At 44.4% G+C, this 18,030-nt stretch overlaps 1 protein-coding gene across 2 annotated transcripts in view; it reads right to left on the reverse strand.

Moving 5' to 3' along the window:
* LOC139762411 (cuticlin-1-like) overlaps window positions 1-16,871 on the reverse strand; it is a 173,341-nt gene extending 156,470 nt beyond the window's left edge. Inside the window, exon 1 of one of the 2 annotated variants that reach the window (XM_071687270.1) lies at window positions 16,790-16,871. The gene's annotated coding sequence lies outside the window, so the exon portion shown is untranslated. The remainder of the gene's footprint in view (window positions 1-16,789) is intronic. The other variant, XM_071687272.1, reaches the window with a different exon arrangement.
* Window positions 16,872-18,030: the final 1,159 nt, after the last annotated feature.

Below are 18,030 nucleotides of genomic sequence, written 5' to 3' on the forward strand. Positions count from 1 at the left end.
ATTTTCACAGAGATGAATGCAAATGTCATCGCTTTAATCAGTATCCTGTGCTTTAAGGCACCAACTCGACTATAGAGGTAAAGAGTAATTCGTGAAGCCAGAGGCGACGTAGCCACGAAGGGCCGGCAGTTGTACTATATAAGAAAAAAAATAGCTAGAAAGGTAATGATTTGGTGGATGACGTCTTATGGGCGCGGGGTGAGGTGTGCAGTACCAGGTGCAGCCCACGCCCACCTCCCACACTGTGTGTGTGTGTGTGTGTGTGTGTGTGTGTGCGCGCGCGCGCGCGCGCGCGCGCGCAAAGAGGCTGCTTCGTCTTTCGCTGTCACTGAAACGTGCTCTCTCTCTCTCTCTCTCTCTCTCTCTCTCTCTCTCTCTCTCTCTCTCTCTCTCTCTCTCTCTGCGCGCCAGTATGACCCCATGGCATAAAAATGCCATCGAATTTACTCTGCCTGTCGTAATTTTGTTCTTATGCAAACCACGAAGTCTATACCACTCAATCTCTCCCTCACTCTTCCACAGCCCCCCTAACTCTCCCTTCACTCACCAGTACCTCTCCTCAGCACACGTCCAGTCGACATCTTCAAGACAGCCATATACCCACATCATCCTAACCATCCTGCATTAATGAACGTCCTTCACTTTCCTCTAGATCACACAACCCCCACCACACACCATATATACCTTCAACACTCCAGACGACTACCCACACCTCCGGCACCTGATGTGAATTTCCTCACACACACACACACACACACACACACACCCTGACCATACACGGGGCACTAGGCGACCCACGCAGACCACTTTCTCCGGTCAAGAGCTAAGAAAGGAAGTGGTTGGGCGCCAAAACCGTAGAATCTGCTTAAGAACTCGTAAGCTGGTTTTTCACACGTCCTTGCCCTCGAGGCAAGGACGATGTTTGGGATGTACAACTCTGTACGATGAATCAAAGAACATCTGAACATATAGTCAGATCTTGTACCATTATCTTAAACCAAACCTTCCTTATACCAGTAATGCTTCAGGTGATACACACACACACACACACACACACACACACACACACACACACACACACACACACACTCCCCATCTTACACAGAACACTGGACAATATGCGACTTTCTAGTCGTAATAATAGATATCCCTCTGTTGAGCACCTGGCCTCGACTAACAGCAGACTTCCATTATAGGTAAAATGCAGTTCAAGAGATGGGGGGCTTCACGAGTGTAAAACACCAGTATCCCACTGCGCAAATAAGTGATAACACTAAATACACACCGATGTAGACACACTGAAATAAACCAAATGAAAGAATACACGCAAAAACGTAAATGCAACTTCTACACGTCTGTCTTTACACTTGGAATACAGAGAAATTACTATACAACGAATGACGATCACTGTCATTGTATCGTGGTCCTCGTGATCTATTCTCCTCTGGTAATCTTCGAGCAGCTTGAGAAAATTGCATGTTTGAAGGACATAATATCTGAGGTTAAAACTCATCCTCAAAAAATGTTTTGAAATAAAAAAAAGAAAACATGATCCCGCCATTCCTTTCATTATATACGTATAATGTGTTGTGTTTTACTTTTGGATGAGCTCAGAATAAGCGTCTAAATGTCATTCGGAAGAATATCGCAATAGGCGACGTCATGAATATCGCAATAGGCGACGTCAAAAATATCGCCCTAGGCGACGTCATGAATATCGCAATAGGCGACGTCAAAAATATCGCAATAGGCGACGTCATGAATATCGCAATAAGCGACGTCATGAATATCGCAATAAGCGACGTCATAGATATCGCAATAGGCGACGTCATGAATATCGCAATAGGCGACGTCATGAATATCGCAATAGGCGACGTCATGAATATCGCAATAGGCGACGTCATGAATATCGCAATAGGCGACGTCATGAATATCGCAATAGGCGACGTCATAAATATCGCAATAGATGACGTCATGAATATCGCACTAGGTGACGTCATGGTTCATGACGATTGTTCCTCTATGATACGCTGGATATTGTCTCGGTTACTCGAGGTTAAGGCGACGGCTGAAGGACCTGGGTGTTAAGGGATTGGGGCCTGCAACAGAGGGGTTCATGGCCAAGGTCCAGTTCGCTGAGGTCTTTGGCTGTTCGAAGATGACGACGGCCTTGAAGAAGACATTCATTCACGTTCAAGGTCCAACACGTCGAGGTCCTTGGAGGATACGAGCCATCCGTGGAATGTCCACAGTCAAGGTCCACCAGCTACTTGAGATCCAGGGTCGTTATATGGCACGGTCTTCGAGAGAGCCTTGCTTCACGGTCATGGTCCTCGGATGTAGGAGGGTATAACCTAAATTCACGAGAGGTTCATCAGTCAAGGTCCTTGGGTGTTGGAGGATACAGTCTTCAGGAAAGATTCACGCCTCACGTCCAGCTAGTTATGAAGGGTCCTTGGCTCGCAGAGGGGACGGCCTTCAAGATAGAGAGTTTCTGCTCAAGGTCTACCTAATTGATGTCATATTAATCTCATGACGAAGAGCAATCATGTCTCAGGGGGAGAAAAACTGGATCCGGGATTTTTACGCATCGACGAACTACGAGCATTCCTCTCCACGTTGGTGAAAAATCCGGACTCACTCACTCACTCCCTTGGGGTTGGTGTTGGGCCGAGCGAGTGAGTATCTCCAGCACGAGTCTTCGACTCTCATGACCGAACCAACGACCACAGAGAAGTTAAGGCGAGTGCGATAACCGCTCGGCCAAAACCTCTTATAGTAACTGAATCTGAAGTTCCACACCCGCTGACACCCTACCAACAAATACATCAGTGAAAGAAGAACAAAAAAAAGAAGTGAAAAAAAAGGTGGTGATGTGTGTGTGTGTGTGTGTGTGTGTGTGTGTGTGTGTTAGTTCCCGAGGACACACGCAATTCTCCTATTAATATCAGCCACGGGCAGATGCCGTGGTCACTGCTAAAGATGCATTCATCATCATCATCATCATCATCAAATCATGCATATGATCTGGTATCTCAACCTACCGTACGCGTAAAGCTAATGACGCTTAGAGTGATATGTCATCTTCAGCCGTAGCCTTTTGTGCCCATGATATCAAATCAAAAAAACAAATATGGTAAGAAACTATTCATGGATGTGGCGATTATGTTTTAAGTCCCGCAACTGAAGATGGAGATGGAGTTTTTCGTTGCTGACCAGAGCACCAAGGATCTATTAATACAACGGTAACGTCATAATGTACCACTTCTTTCTTCCCTTATGATGGCCTCATACCACGGCGCTCCGGGGCGACGCCACTGCCGCCGCCGGCTGTGTGTGTGTGTGTGTGTGTGGGAGGGAGGGATAGGAGAGGAGGAGGAGGAGAAGGAGGAGGAGGAGGAGGAGGAGGAGGAGGAGGAGGAGGAGGAAGGAGGGAGGGAGGGAGGGAGGGAGGGAGGGAAGGTCATCCTCGCAACTGTATCAAGCAATAAACGTGAAGGAGGAAATTGCCGAATATGGACAATCATAAGACTATTGCTTCCGCAAGATTTACGGCTGAGACATCCTCTGTTTCTGGCCATCACTATAAAAAAAAGAAACAATGGAGATTTTTTTTTTTTCCTGAGATGAGATAAAACTGGAAATAATGAAAGGCTATTCTATTGTTATTTCATGGTAGAAAAAAAAATTATGAAAGACGAGACTCCTGTTATTACTCGTGTAAAATTACCGACAAAAAAAAAATAAGTGAAAACGAGACAATTGTGACCAAATCTGGCGGAACGAATTCATGACAACACAAGACATCAAACCTCCACTCCATCATGATCCTTACAGCCCATCTTCATAGTTTGTTATAACGATCGTGACGTCAGAGGGACTCGTTATGGAAGGCACCCGATGCACTTCACCAGTAATGAAAACACTGGAGGGAAGACATAAGCACACTTACTAAAGTGGCCTTGGCCCATATAAGACCCATAGTTCTGGTGAACTTTCTTCAGTCTGTGCTGACGATGGAGTTCCCAGACACAGCTGGAGGAATGCCACGCCTCCTGGCTTGCAAACCTCGTCCTCAACTGCGTCACTACAGTACCCAACGCCATAACTTTCATCCGTATCAATTGATACTTCTGATCTTTTGTTGACCATCAGATAAACCTTACTCTTTAAACGATAATATATATATATATATATATATATATATATATATATATATATATATATATATATATATATATATATATATATATATATATATATATATATTCCTATGAGTCCACGGGGAAAATGAAACACGAAAAGTTCCCAAGTGCACTTTCGTGTAATAATCACATCATCAGGGGAGAGACAAGAGAGAAATATAACAGTCAGTTGCTATACATCGAAGAGACGAAGCTATATATATATATATATATATATATATATATATATATATATATATATATATATATATATACATATATATATATATATATATATATATATATATATATATATATATATATATATATATATATATATATATATATATATATATATGTATTCCACTGCAACGTAGCATTAAACCACTGCATCCGCCCGGGATGTCCGATTAGAGAGAGATTGAGGAAATCATCGCTGCTACACACCATGCCAGAACACCTTCATTTATGGGCGGCATAATTACTCAGCCTCAGACGTTCGGAAACCAAGAATATTATCTCTGGAAGAAGAGCATCACCATTATTTCTCTCTCTCTCTCTCTCTCTCTCTCTCTCTCTCTCTCTCTCTCTCTCTCTCTCTCTCTCTCTCTCTCTCTCCTGGAGGTGTGATCAACTGGACGAAGGTCTGTCTGGCAAGGGGGCTGGCTTCGCAGTGACTCTTCGAGGGCCTTGAATGTCTGCAGGAGGAGCGGGCGGAACTCCCAGGGGAAATGACCAAAAGGCATCAATCATCCTCCTCTTTTTTGTGTGTCAAATCATTGCGGGATCGTAACGCTAGCTGGGGAGGGATGAACGGCAAGATTATTACCTGCTTCCTTTGGTACTCTGCACACCGTCACTGGCCAAGAGGGTATAATGAGCAGAGTACACAGAGCTGGAGTTCGAATCCCAGGTGGAAGCGTGCTCCGTGTTAATGACATGGTTCTTCCTGTGAATTTTCCACCACAAGTCCCGGTGTGAGTCGTCTCTCAAGAGCCAGGCACTATATTCCAGGGGGAAAATGAGCCAGAAATTGGTGTTGGAGTTTATGTATGATTATTTCCTTCTACGACGCGTTGTAGACCGAAGTTGTAGTTTTGGAAGGTATATAAATCTTTTACTGACGATGATTGTTTCTTTTTTTAGTGAGTCTTCCGTGTTTAGGTGATGGGGGGTTAAGCGTCAGTCTCATAAGCTCCATAAACCATCTATCGCATCCACGTGAAAATCGGGGTTGGTATCATGGACCGCCAACTCTTCATTGCCGCATTACGTCACTCACTGACGTCTGAATCCATGCCTAGACGCAGGGGTCTTCAACGACTCCTTCCGTAATACACACACAAGATCTCATGCAGGCCTCGTATGCCGGTGGACGGACCGTCACACACACACACACACACACACACACACACACACACACACACACACACACACACACACACACACACATATTAGGACACACGTACTTACAAAATACAGAAATCATGAATCACGTAACAAACACCCGGATGAATGCGCAGGACCGCAGGTCCACTCAGGAAAACACCGACCGCGACACTTCCAGCACACTTAACCGAGATTATCGCGACGGAGGATGTGTATTCTGGCGCCCTAACACCGTCCATAAGGGTCGTTGCTTTAGCTGAAGATTCAGCCGCTGTCACGTCGGCAGCCGTGGTGATGATGATGAGGCAGCCATGATACGAGTCAATGAGGCGGGCACATCCACAAACAATCATACGTGAGCGGTTGACAGGACAGGATGTGTGGTGCTCATCTTCAGGGATGGACTCCCTCTTGATGAAGGGGAAGGAAGGGGGGTGGGTGTCGTCTTCACCATCGTCCTCAAACTAAAACGCCTCGTTGGAGGCAATTGTCAGACTATAAATGACGAGGATGCAAAATGGCGAACAAAGGAAAGTCCACAGCATTACTCTAAAAATAGCAATTTTCTTCGCGAAGGCCATACAGGAGGACGTCAGACTGCGACCTCCCGTCAGAAATACTTCAATCAACATTAATCTGTCTCCCTGCGATTGGTCGAGGAAGTTCAGCATCCTGGGAGGTGGGAAAATCATGCGGCCACGCGATGAAATATGACCAAGGACGAACATCCAAGAATATTAAGGGAATAAAAAAGAAAATATAAATATATATGTATAAATATCTATATGTGTACACAAGCGAAGGTTAGTGGGGGTCGGTGGTGGGTAATGGGGAGGCGGGGAGGGAAGGAGGAGGAGGAGGAGGAGGAGGATCGTCTTCACGGCCGACCTTGAGCCTTTGCAGCACCCGGAGGCGCGCCATCACTCCCTCCCTCATGACTATTCACTTCTTTTCTTTAATTTTGTGTCTTCATATCCATTGTGGAAACCAAGGAGGATGGACACATTAATACGCCATAACGCATTGGTCATCTGATCGACTTCATTCTCTAGTGGGATAAATTATCTTGGTGATGCACGTATGTATTGTTGTGGGAGAGGATGGTTGGTTGGTTGGTTGGCAGGCCTGTGTTTCCTTGCGTGGTGTGCCCCGGGCGATGACGCGTCTCCGTGTATCTGGCCTCTGACATTGGCATTGAAAATTGACCAAGGACGGAGAGTGCGTTCCATTATTCACTCCCACCAGCCTGACGGACAGATGACTTCGATCTCTGCTATCAGTCTTACGTACCTTTCCCAACAACCGCAGACATGTATATACTATTAATACTTCTTTTCCCTTTATCAGTTTCGTAAGAAAGTCATATAGCAGATAACTACAACTGAGAAAGCCTTTCGTAATGTCTGCAGCCTTTCACGGTTATTGTGTCTTCGCATCTGATACGTCTATATTCTACATAACAAGTGTAGTCATCAAGGTGTATATCAAGGCTGGAGCTGGAGTGACTAGACATTGCCGGAGCATCATTGTTCGCGCCCGACTCATGCAGTTGTCCAGGTAGCCATCCCTCGCTCGCCTACATCTGTGGAATTGAAGATACTGATGTTTCTCGTACTTGCGTCGTCTGTGTTACTTCTATCACTATCATCACTCCTCATGCCACCAACAGAGCTACTATATCCTCACAAGAATATGGGAAAGGCGTGGGGAGTCTTAGACAGAGAGGAGGGAAGAGATCCCACCATCTCTGTGGGGCTGAGGGACCAAGTCCCACCACATCAGCTTAAGTCAGGGGTTCTTTACTCTTGCTTCTACCAGTTAGCAAAAAAAGAGAGAAAAGAAATTGACGTCTTTCACGAAAAGCTGTGTCGTTATTGTGATTATAACCTTATAAACATCACTCGTCATCCTCCTTGATTTATAAAAAAAGAAACCGATCATTCATAACGTTTCAGTGGGACAGTAGTTTCAGTGGGACAGTAGTTTCAGAGGGACAGTAGTTTCAGAGGGACAGTAGTTTCAGAGGGACAGCAGTTTCAGAGGGACAGTAGCTTCAGAGGGACAGTAGTTTCAGAAACCTGTTGAAACAACACTTGGTTGCCCCGGGCGCGGCCACTGACTGTATTGCTGTTCACCAGGGCGAAGACACGGCGTGTGACTGACGACACATCTAGTTATGAAATACTCTTCCTCAACCGTGGCGCAAAGTGTTGTCTTGCTAAACATCGGCAGTCCTCACCAAGACGACTGAGGAAAAGAAGAATGTGAATCATTTCCTGACAGATGGCGTGCCATTGCGCTGTGAGGTCACCACCAGATCCACTCATAACACGCTTTATATATATATATATATATATATATATATATATATATATATATATATATATATATATATATATATACATATATATATATATATATATATATATATATATATATATATATATATATATATATATATATATATATATATATATATATATATATAATCGGACTCCGCCTGCCTGTGGTTCGAGCGAGAGGTGAAGAATCACCTCCGGCAAGGCTGTCATCCTCAATTGACAAAAAAAGGATACAGTTTCGTCGATAAGGATCTCCGTCATCAATCTTCCTACAGAGTGAGGAAATACGGAGGGTCAGTATCTTTCGGGAAGCATGAGAGACATATCGCTGGGAGAGATTATTATAAAAAACAATTGTCCACAAATCTAAAAAAAACAATAATTAAGATGGATGCGTCCCAGGTCCTTAGAGTATGTATGCCCTTTTGTTCTCTGGGCGTCACATCCTGTCATTTCTTTGTTCCACGTATACGTGGTGCTGCATATGATGCATACCCTGAACAAAGAGCATGTTACATACAACCGAAGTTTAAAAGTTAGTGGGATGAGGGGAATGGGCACTCAGTACTCTCCCAGTCGTGTCGCTCCTTGAGCAACGAGAGAGAGCACCCTAAGCGAGGCATTCCCTGTGAATACATAACGTGCGAGGCATTGAGTTTGTATAGTGCTTATCCTGTGCTGTCCATGACCCACCCTTAGTATATGAGCATGGGGGAAGGAGGAGGAGTGGGTTGAAGGAAGGGGTGGATGAGCCAGGGTGGTAAGCTGACGTCCCCAAGGGTGAGGAGGGAGGAGGGACTGCCTACGTGAGTGCTCAAGAGGTTATCCAGATATCTTCTCAGAACGGGAGGCTCCACATGTTCCTTCTGTTATCACTTCCTCTGCAGGCAGGTGGCATTGCTGAATACATCACCACGACGCAAGTTTCATTTCCTTTGTCTTAACTTATTCTAAAAGGAAATACTATTCTCTTTTTTTTTTGTAATTATCTTAATGGGATATTTCACCCAGATCAGTCCCCATTTTGGTAATCAAATTCTTTCACCACCAATTCCTATAAGATATCTTAAGTGCAATTGACCACAGATGGCTAACTTTCACTGCTGCGGTATAACATAAATGGTAGGGTCAGTGCATAACACTTTTCCCAATGGCTCGTTTGGATTTCACCTCCTTCTCTCCCAGGTCGTGAGACGGCGTTTACTTAGCTTCACGATCTCGCGTCCTAGGGAAGGCCTGACCTTTACAGTCTGCCCAGGTCCTTTCCATCTCTCGCTTCTTGCACCCTAGTAACCTTCATCACGTCTTTCCTATGCTCATGTCATTCGTTCGTATTCTCGCGTTTCACTACTACCTTGAATTGACCAGACGTGCGTTCCTTCTCACGGAGGTAAAGGGTGTAGCAGCGTGGTGGCCTCCTGCCAGAGGGGCTGCAGGCACACCACTGATATATCACGACCTGGTCCTCCTCCCCAAGTGACCCTTCCTGCGTCCTTTGCTCCCGTGGCTTTAACACTGACACACTGGCAGTCCCACGCTGTGTCTTGTTGGGTATGCTGAGTGAATCATGGTGGAATGACGTATGTATTCATTATGTGGGCTCCCTGAACAGATTTGTCCAAGGGTAGAGTGGTAGTGGAGTGGAGGAGAGCAAGCATTTCACTCATCTTCATACAGGGGATCGAGATGTTTGTTGCCATGGTATACGGAGCTGAGTCACATCCAAATTTAGTACGTAAAAAAAATGGAAAAGATTATCAGGGGCTGAGAGATGAGTTAATGACAAAAGAAAAGACAGGATCAATATTAACGAAAGACAAAATGGATTTTCAATAGGAGGTCATGCGTGGCGTTTATCTTCTAGTTTTACCGAAGACTGAGTGGCATCTGGAAAAAGGAGAGAGAGACATGTGGGTTGATCGTGTATTTCTGGATCGTCTGAGCGCCTCTGATCTTCTAAAACCGCACAAGACAAAAAGAAGATATAATTCCAGGGTGGACTCTGAGGAGGATTTCTTGAATAAAGCAAAAGTTTAGGTAATTCGAAGGAAGGAGAGAAAATTATTATGGTTGCCTTTTGAAAGCAGGGTATAAATAATAAGTGACGTCCACCAGGGTTCAAGACTCAGACCAAGGTTATTTTTCACCTGAGTCAGTGACTTGCCAGACGTCCTTGAATCGAACCTGAATAAGTTTACAGATGAAGACAAAGTCATAGAATAAAAAAATAGAATCACAGAAGAATCATGAATATGGAAGCAAACTCAAGAGATCCGAAGACACACTACAGCAGTAGCCATAATAAAGGCCTCTGAAATTCGACTGAGATAAGTACAGAGTAATGAAGGTGGGGAGAAGTGTGGTCATCAGATATCGTGTGAGGGAGTAGGAGAGCAACAGGACTAAACCCTGTAGGGGAGGCGGGATCAAGGTGGCAGCGTCATAATCTACGACGAGGTTTTTGGCAAGAGGCAGGACTATAGCGCGTAGCTCTTACCGCTGGGAAGACTAGAGTTATGAAGAGAGAGAGAGAGAGAGAGAGAGAGAGAGAGAGAGAGAGAGAGAGAGAGAGAGAGAGAGAGAGAGAGAGAATCGTGTGAGTTACGCGTTCTTAAGCGTTATGTGTGAGATGGAGAGATTGCACGTTGGTGGAGTGACTGTCGGCCGTCCTCGTGTGGGTGAGGAAGAATAGAAAAGACATCAAACTGGGCCAAAGAAGTGAAACGTGACAACCACTGAAACGCCGACTCACTACGAAGCCTTAACTAACTCTCCAGATACCCAAGCAGGTAGTCCCGGTCATATACCTCCATGGTCGGTGGCTGTCGACCACTTACTACCTAACCTAAGACAGAGATAGGCACACCATAGCTCACTGTGAGTCGAAACTGCGTTCATATCCACGAACAAGGAGATGCTCGAGACGGTATTCGTGACGAAAGTTCGAACCATGACGAATCAACCACTACAAACCTGGTCTTCTTACATGAGAAAGCACACAGATCTGCTCGATAAGGAGTATCGGTGTAATACGACAAGGACTGTGTGAAAATCAAGAGAGATGAGTGACAAGGAGATGAGAGAAACACTCTCAATGTCCACAGTAAAAAAACGAAAGATTAAGATGAAGTGGAACTTGACAACACCTTTACACTCCCCAGGCGCTGAGGAAAATGTTAACATACACCAGTCCACAAGAACACACGCAACTCTTGTCAGCTGGCGGGCATTACAGCTAACTGGATTAGCGAAGAACAAGAAAGGAAAAAAAGAAAAAGTCTCTCAGTAATGGATGTGTGGTACAAGCTCAACGAAACGGTGAACGAAACAAACGAAATAATAAATGCTCTTAACGATGAGAATTTCAAGGGAAATATGAGACTGATATGAACGCAAATTTTGCTTCCCTTCTATACAAATGGGTACTAACACACACACACACACACACACACACACACACACACACACACACACACAGTGGCTGTCAGTTATACCTAAAATATTAACTGGAAACGTATCACTTAATATGATCCTGTGGCTCATAATGCTGGGTGGGTCCTGTTCAGGCTACATCAAATGGTCCAGCGTAACGCATCCACATCACAACCCCGGGACACACTAGCGCCAGGCCGGCCAGAAACGGTCTTGTCTCTACAAGTACATCCTACGGCCGCTTCACGAGCAGGGAAGCGGCATCGGCTAAACACTACGAACATCTGATGCTCAAGGTTTCGAATATTATGAAGATGTGATCAGTTATCAGCGGTCAAGACCGCATGATCATCGTGACATACGAACGGTCAAGTGTTATTGCATCCGGTATGATGAAAGGCTGATACCTGGCTGAGTCAAGACCTTCTGGTGATGATAATTTCAAGTCCTGGCTAAGATGAGGTCAAGACCCTCTGGCTGATATGAGATCAATACCTTCTGGCTAAGGGAAGGTCAAAACTCTCTGGCTAAGGGAAGGTTAAAACCTTCTGGCTAAAGGAAGGTTAAAACCTTTCTGGTCGATACGAGTTCAAGACCTTCTGGTTAATGGAAGGTCAAGAGCCTCTGGCTGAGTTGAGATCAAGACTTTCTAGCTGATGTGAAGTCAAGGTCTTCTAGCTATGAACAGGTCAAGACCATCTGGCGAAGATAAGGTCGAGACCAGATGAGAACTGAGTGTCATTCTGGTTCAGCGATGGGACATCAGAAATATATTCCTGATGCTACCAGTTTCCAGGCATTACAGGATATGTTTAGAGGTCTCCAAACTACCATCGTATACAACGTAAAAAAAAAAGAAAAACACACCGATTGTCGGCTTGGGTTACAAATTTACGACTCTGAATCAAATACCCGTCAATGAAGTTATTCCATCTTGAAATTTAGCAAATACAAAAGCTATAATTTTTTCCTTTTCTTTCTGTTCAGTCATTGCTCGACAGTACAGTGATAAAGGTTACAGAGATTGTTGACTACTGAGATGAAAGATGGGCTGGTGACTCACACATCCTGTTAGGTCATTCTCTTATTAATTTTGACCCCTTGATATTTCCTGCGTTCGGCGCTCAATTTTATACCGCGTTCCAGGCGGCTGATGGCAGGCGAAGCTGGCTGATTTCTTGAAGGGACCACAGGTTATAATGATGCACCTACAATACCGTATTTCCGTCAAGATTTGAATATTCTATCTCCACCTTTACGTTGACGGTCGACAGCATTTCAGAGAGTCGCTCATCAAATACGACCGCAGCGAGGCAAGTAGCAATTTCAAAGTTCACCCTGTGTGAATCAACGACCGTATTGGATAATTGTTGACATCACTCGAGTGATTCGGGGTTTGACTCACACTCGCATAACAACCACAAACATTCAAACGTGTGACGCACTCAACCTCACTCTGGCCGGATAGACGCTCTGGTTGGCTCTTCCCGGATCTGGGGAGCGTCTCAGCCTAGTCTGCCTACCTGGTCGAAGGCTCCACATCCATCCCTGTGTGTCTGGCCGAATCCAGAAGTGTTCAGAGGCAACAGCTCTTAAAGTGGTGAGGTTTATTGTCCCGGGCCATCAAAAGTGTGTGTGTGTGTGTGTGTGTGTGTGTGTGTCATTGCGGTGCAAGATTATTCACATTCCTTAACCCTTTGATCGTGGTGGCTTCACGACTGTGGACTCCTGCAATGGTACGACCTCTTCATACCTTCCTCATCATCACATCCAACAGGTTAAACAGCCTTGGTGACATTAGAAAAGCCCTTGTCGAAGACCCACCTTCATCTGGATCCACTCACGCTATTCTGTTCCTACTCGCACACATGCCTCACTGTCTTGATGGAAACTCCTCACTGATTTCCTCTCACACCTTATATTCGTAACACCTTCTGTAGATCATCTCTATCAACCCTATCATACACTTTCTGCAGATCCATTACTACCACATAGAAACCCTTCTCTTTATTCATGTATTTCTCACACACTTATCCTTCTAAGTAAACACCTGAGCCACACATCCTCCACCACTCCTGATAACACACTGTTCCTCGCTATTCTGATGCTCAGTGTACTCCATCACCCACTTAACCACTATCGCTCCCTTCTTCTTATCTGGGTTACACCCACGCACATTCAGATACCCCAGCCTGAGTCTTCGTGGAGGATGATCATTCACTTCCATGACTCCTTCTACTGTTCCAGCTTTTAAAAAATTGATTACAGTTGAAATAAAGAGTTTCTCACTCTAAAAGAAGTCTACATTTCCCTGCTGCTGGAAGTAGCCTAAAACTGAGCTACAAGAGCCTTTAGAAAGGTCATTGTTAACATCAGCACTTTCACAGAAATTGGTTCTGAGGTATTTGTATATACATGAAATATAGTGGATGGAATATGAGAACATCATATGCGATACAACAGTATGAAATAATTATCCTGTAATACTTCGGTCTGATTATGTGGTAAATGCAAATGTGAAAAGAAAGTGGAGATGAAACCAGATTCAAAGATGAGATATAATCGTGGAAAATTAGACAGAACAAGTTCTTATGGTGACACAAACTGGTAAACAGAGTTCGGTAGCCAGGACCCAGGGCATCGTGGTGGAAGGCTCTGTGATGAGTACCTTTAGCCTTGAAGACAGAGGGATGGTCGAGGAAGAGGTAGGAGTGCTTCCATAATAGATCTTAGAGAACAAAGGAACTTCGCAATGTGGTGTGGTGTGGATATAAGCGACATTCCAGCCAGCCAGCAATGATATGGCTAAGGGATCCAGAAAGAAGAGTTTTAGTGGATGATGTAAAGATATATAAGGAACTTAATAACAATTGAAAACCTGGTTTCACACCAGCCCTAACACCAGGGTGATGACATGGGCAAAAGGTATTAAAAAGCATTGAAATATTTGGAGAAGACGTAAATTGAATACTACATTGTCTGGAGCCATACAAAGCTCATGGTTCTGATGAAATATCCCCACATGTACTGAGGATGTGTGCGTATACACTTGTCAAACAGCTAGCGCTGTTATTCAAGGTGTCGCTGGGAAAAAAGTTGAGTGCCAAGGGAGAGGAGGAAGGTTAAACGTTATACTTGTCTTCAAGAAAGGAGACCGGGAGGAGGGGCTGAACTACATACCGGACACCTTTACCACTGTGATCTGTAAGGTACAGGAAAATATAAGAAGCTAAAGGATGACTTCCCACAGAGAAGAAACTACCTGAAAGACAAAATGGCTTCAGGAAAAGGAGGTCATGTGTAAAGAACTTCTGAGATTTCTGCGTGCAAATGAGCTCCATTTGAGACAAAAGAGAAGGCTGGGTAGATTGTGTATCTGGACAGTCAGGAAGCCTTTGACAATGCCCCGCACTGGAAGCTGGTAAAGAGGTTGGATCTTGAGGCAGGAATAAGGGTTGGACTACTTCGATAAACAGAAGAGAGGGATGAAAGAAGCATGTAAGGGTAGTGTTCTCGAAATGGGTTGACGTCACCGATGACGTACTGCAGCGGTATGTTCTACGTCCATTTCTATCCTTCATTTATGTAAATGTCTTGCCAGAAGGGGGCTGGGCACCTACTGAGAACGTTTGCAGGTGATGCCAAGAAGACGAGGAAAGTGAAGAGCGAAGATGATTACCTGAGCTTACAAACAGACCAAGGCAAACTGTAAAGCTGGTCTGGAACACGGATGACGAAATGTCTCGAGTAAATATAAAGGAATGAGGATGGGACACAGCGAAAGAAGGCATCAAAATGAACATCATCTTCCGGAAAATGTTGCAGAAATCTGTTCGTGAAAGAGATTTCGGAGCTGATATCGTCCCTAACTCGTTTCCAGAGTCCCACACTGGAAGAATTGTCAAGGAGACATACTGTCTGCTGGTAGATATTAAAATTGTGTCTAAGAATTGCATTATGGAAATATTCAGTAAGCTTTTCACATACTACACAACCTAGTAAGCTCAAGTTCGGTTACCTTGCGTAAAGGACAAAGAATCAATGGAAAAGGTCCAGAGGAGGACAGCAAAGATGGCACAAGTGTTAAGAGAACTGGGTCTTAGGGAAAGGCTAAAGGCCTTGAATTAAGCACACAAAAGAAGAAAGAAAAGTGAGGGGTGATCTGGTCACACCTAAAAGTTTCTTGTCTAACCGGATGATGTAGACAGTACACAGCTTATCGGAAGGTTCAAGGACAGAATAACCAGAGGTCAAAAGACAGAATTAATAATAATATTTGTAAGGAAAGATGTAGAGAAGTAATTACATATTATAGGAGTGGAGCATAATTGGAATAAACAAAGATATGAGATAAAGAATAAGGAGAATGTGCAGAAATGTTATAATATGCATGAATGCAGAGACAGTTCAAGAGATAGTGTCCCAAGAATGTAGTATTCCCTCCTCGTATTGCAAAAGAATTTTCTATCAACATTATATATATATATATATATATATATATATATATATATATATATATATATATATATATATATATATATATTGTAGTGTTCTTCAACCCATGGACCTTTTTCACTCAGGGAATCCTAAGCCTGTATCCCAGGGACCCTCCCTCCCCCTAGTCCAGGGGCTCTGGCAGCTTTAAGGTTGCGCTACGCTCAGTAGCTGGGACAAGATGAACTCCCTTAAAGAGATTTTACTCTGTTTCCTGAAATGATGATACTTCCCTGTCAAAGTTGACTTTTATTTTGCTGCGTAATCTGAAGCAAGGGAATTCGGCAAAACACACACACACACACACACACACACACATATATATACAATTATATATATATATATATATATATATATATATATATATATATATATATATATATATATATATATATATATATATATATATATATTAACACAATGTTAACCTAAAATCATTTTAATCTTTAAGATTTGTGCAACATTCATTAGTTTGTATTGTTCAATGTCTGGGCGTCTAAAAAATACAGGTCAGACGTCTCTTTGATGATAACTTATAAAATAATTGACAAATCTGGATTACTCCCTGTGTGAGCGTTGAAGTCTCCAAGATCACTGACGTAGACTATCTCCGTCTGACGTCATTCCTTAACTCACAGTCATGGTCAAGGTCACAATGTGTACTAACAAAAGGCTCTCACATATAGACAGAATTTGGATAGTATTCGATCCTGAGTTGTAATCTTATCACAGTATAACAACATTCGAATAACTGATTAATGTAAACTTTCGGACTATTATCTCCCAAACTGTGATCAATAAAGAAAGTGGCATAATCATTACTGTCAAATAAGTGTAAGTTATGATGCGGACGAGAGTACTACATACACCCACACACCGGCGGACATTACCATACCACTCTCAGTTTTGCCCCCCGACAGTGCCACAAGAACTGGCTCTCCAACTGACCTCACAGATGTGCTCGCTGGATCCTGGCCAAGAGAGAGAGAGAGTAGGGGAACGTGCGCGCGCTACGACCGACACTGCGCTACTACCTCGCTCTCGCTGCCGGAGCTCGGGTTTTACTCCCTACGGCTCTTGTGCCGGAGGCGGCTCACTCTATCACCTCCGGCAACGGGAGAAGGAGGAGGAGGAGGAGGAGGAAGATGCCGCCGAGGAGGATTGGGAGGTGGGGTTGAGGAGGCAGCTCCTGGGAGGGAGATGGTTAAAGCGCAACCTTTCTGAAAGGTCGTGTCCGGTCACGGTTGAAGGTGGTATAGTTGTCAAAGATATGTTTGGATCCCTGACGCTTTGCCCTCCAGCGAACCTTCTTGATCCTGTTTCGTCTGTGCTGTATGCAGAAAACGAAACGAGTATAAGAAGACACTCACACGGACCTACACTTCTGGATGGTTTTTTCTACACGAACTGAGCGACAGCCTTCTCAGACGTAGGCGGTAAATGAGATATAATGATTGATATTCATTTCCCGTCCCGGCTGGTGTTCAGGAAGGCGATGATGTAAAAAGCGCGTGAGATAACGTGTGTTTTATGGGATTCTTCTTGATTCCCACCGTACTTAGTCCGGGACATTACAAGATAGTTAGAAAACATCTCAGTTCAGCCTCACACACATGCATACGGGAGATATTAATGACTACAATAATGAGAGTAATGGTGAAGTACATCAGTAATCACAATCAACAATGATGATGATGATAGTAATAGCAGGGACAGCGTCGTCCGGTAGCAGATCGCCACCAGTAACAACAGCATCCCTTCGGTAAAGAGCAACGTATCCTGTCCCTCGCGTGTGTTGAGGTAGCGCGGCAGGTGATTACTTCCCTCAGCGAGTCCCTCTTGAGGCCCGCCACCGGCGACACACCGGAGGTGAAGCAACGGTAGGAAAACTGTTAAGAGCGAAGGTGTGATTCTGTGACCAACTTCGCCCCAGGCATCCATCCGCCTCCTCCGCTCCAAGCTCAACGGCGTCCACGGCTCCTCCTTCAGGAGATCACCCCCCGCAAGCAAGCAACCCTGTGGTAGGTGGGCGTCAGGGACGATGGTGAGGGAAGCTGCTGTCGGCGACTGCTCGAGTACATAAGGAGTCCTTTTGAGTCTCTTGTCTTACGCTCTTGGTTCTAATATTTGAGCCTATCACCCAAGTCTCATGGGATCTGTGGCCCTTGTCTCTAACACTGACGTCTCTA

This window comes from Panulirus ornatus, chromosome 43, assembly GCF_036320965.1.
Source record: "Panulirus ornatus isolate Po-2019 chromosome 43, ASM3632096v1, whole genome shotgun sequence".
Taxonomy (NCBI): Eukaryota; Metazoa; Arthropoda; class Malacostraca; order Decapoda; family Palinuridae; genus Panulirus; species Panulirus ornatus.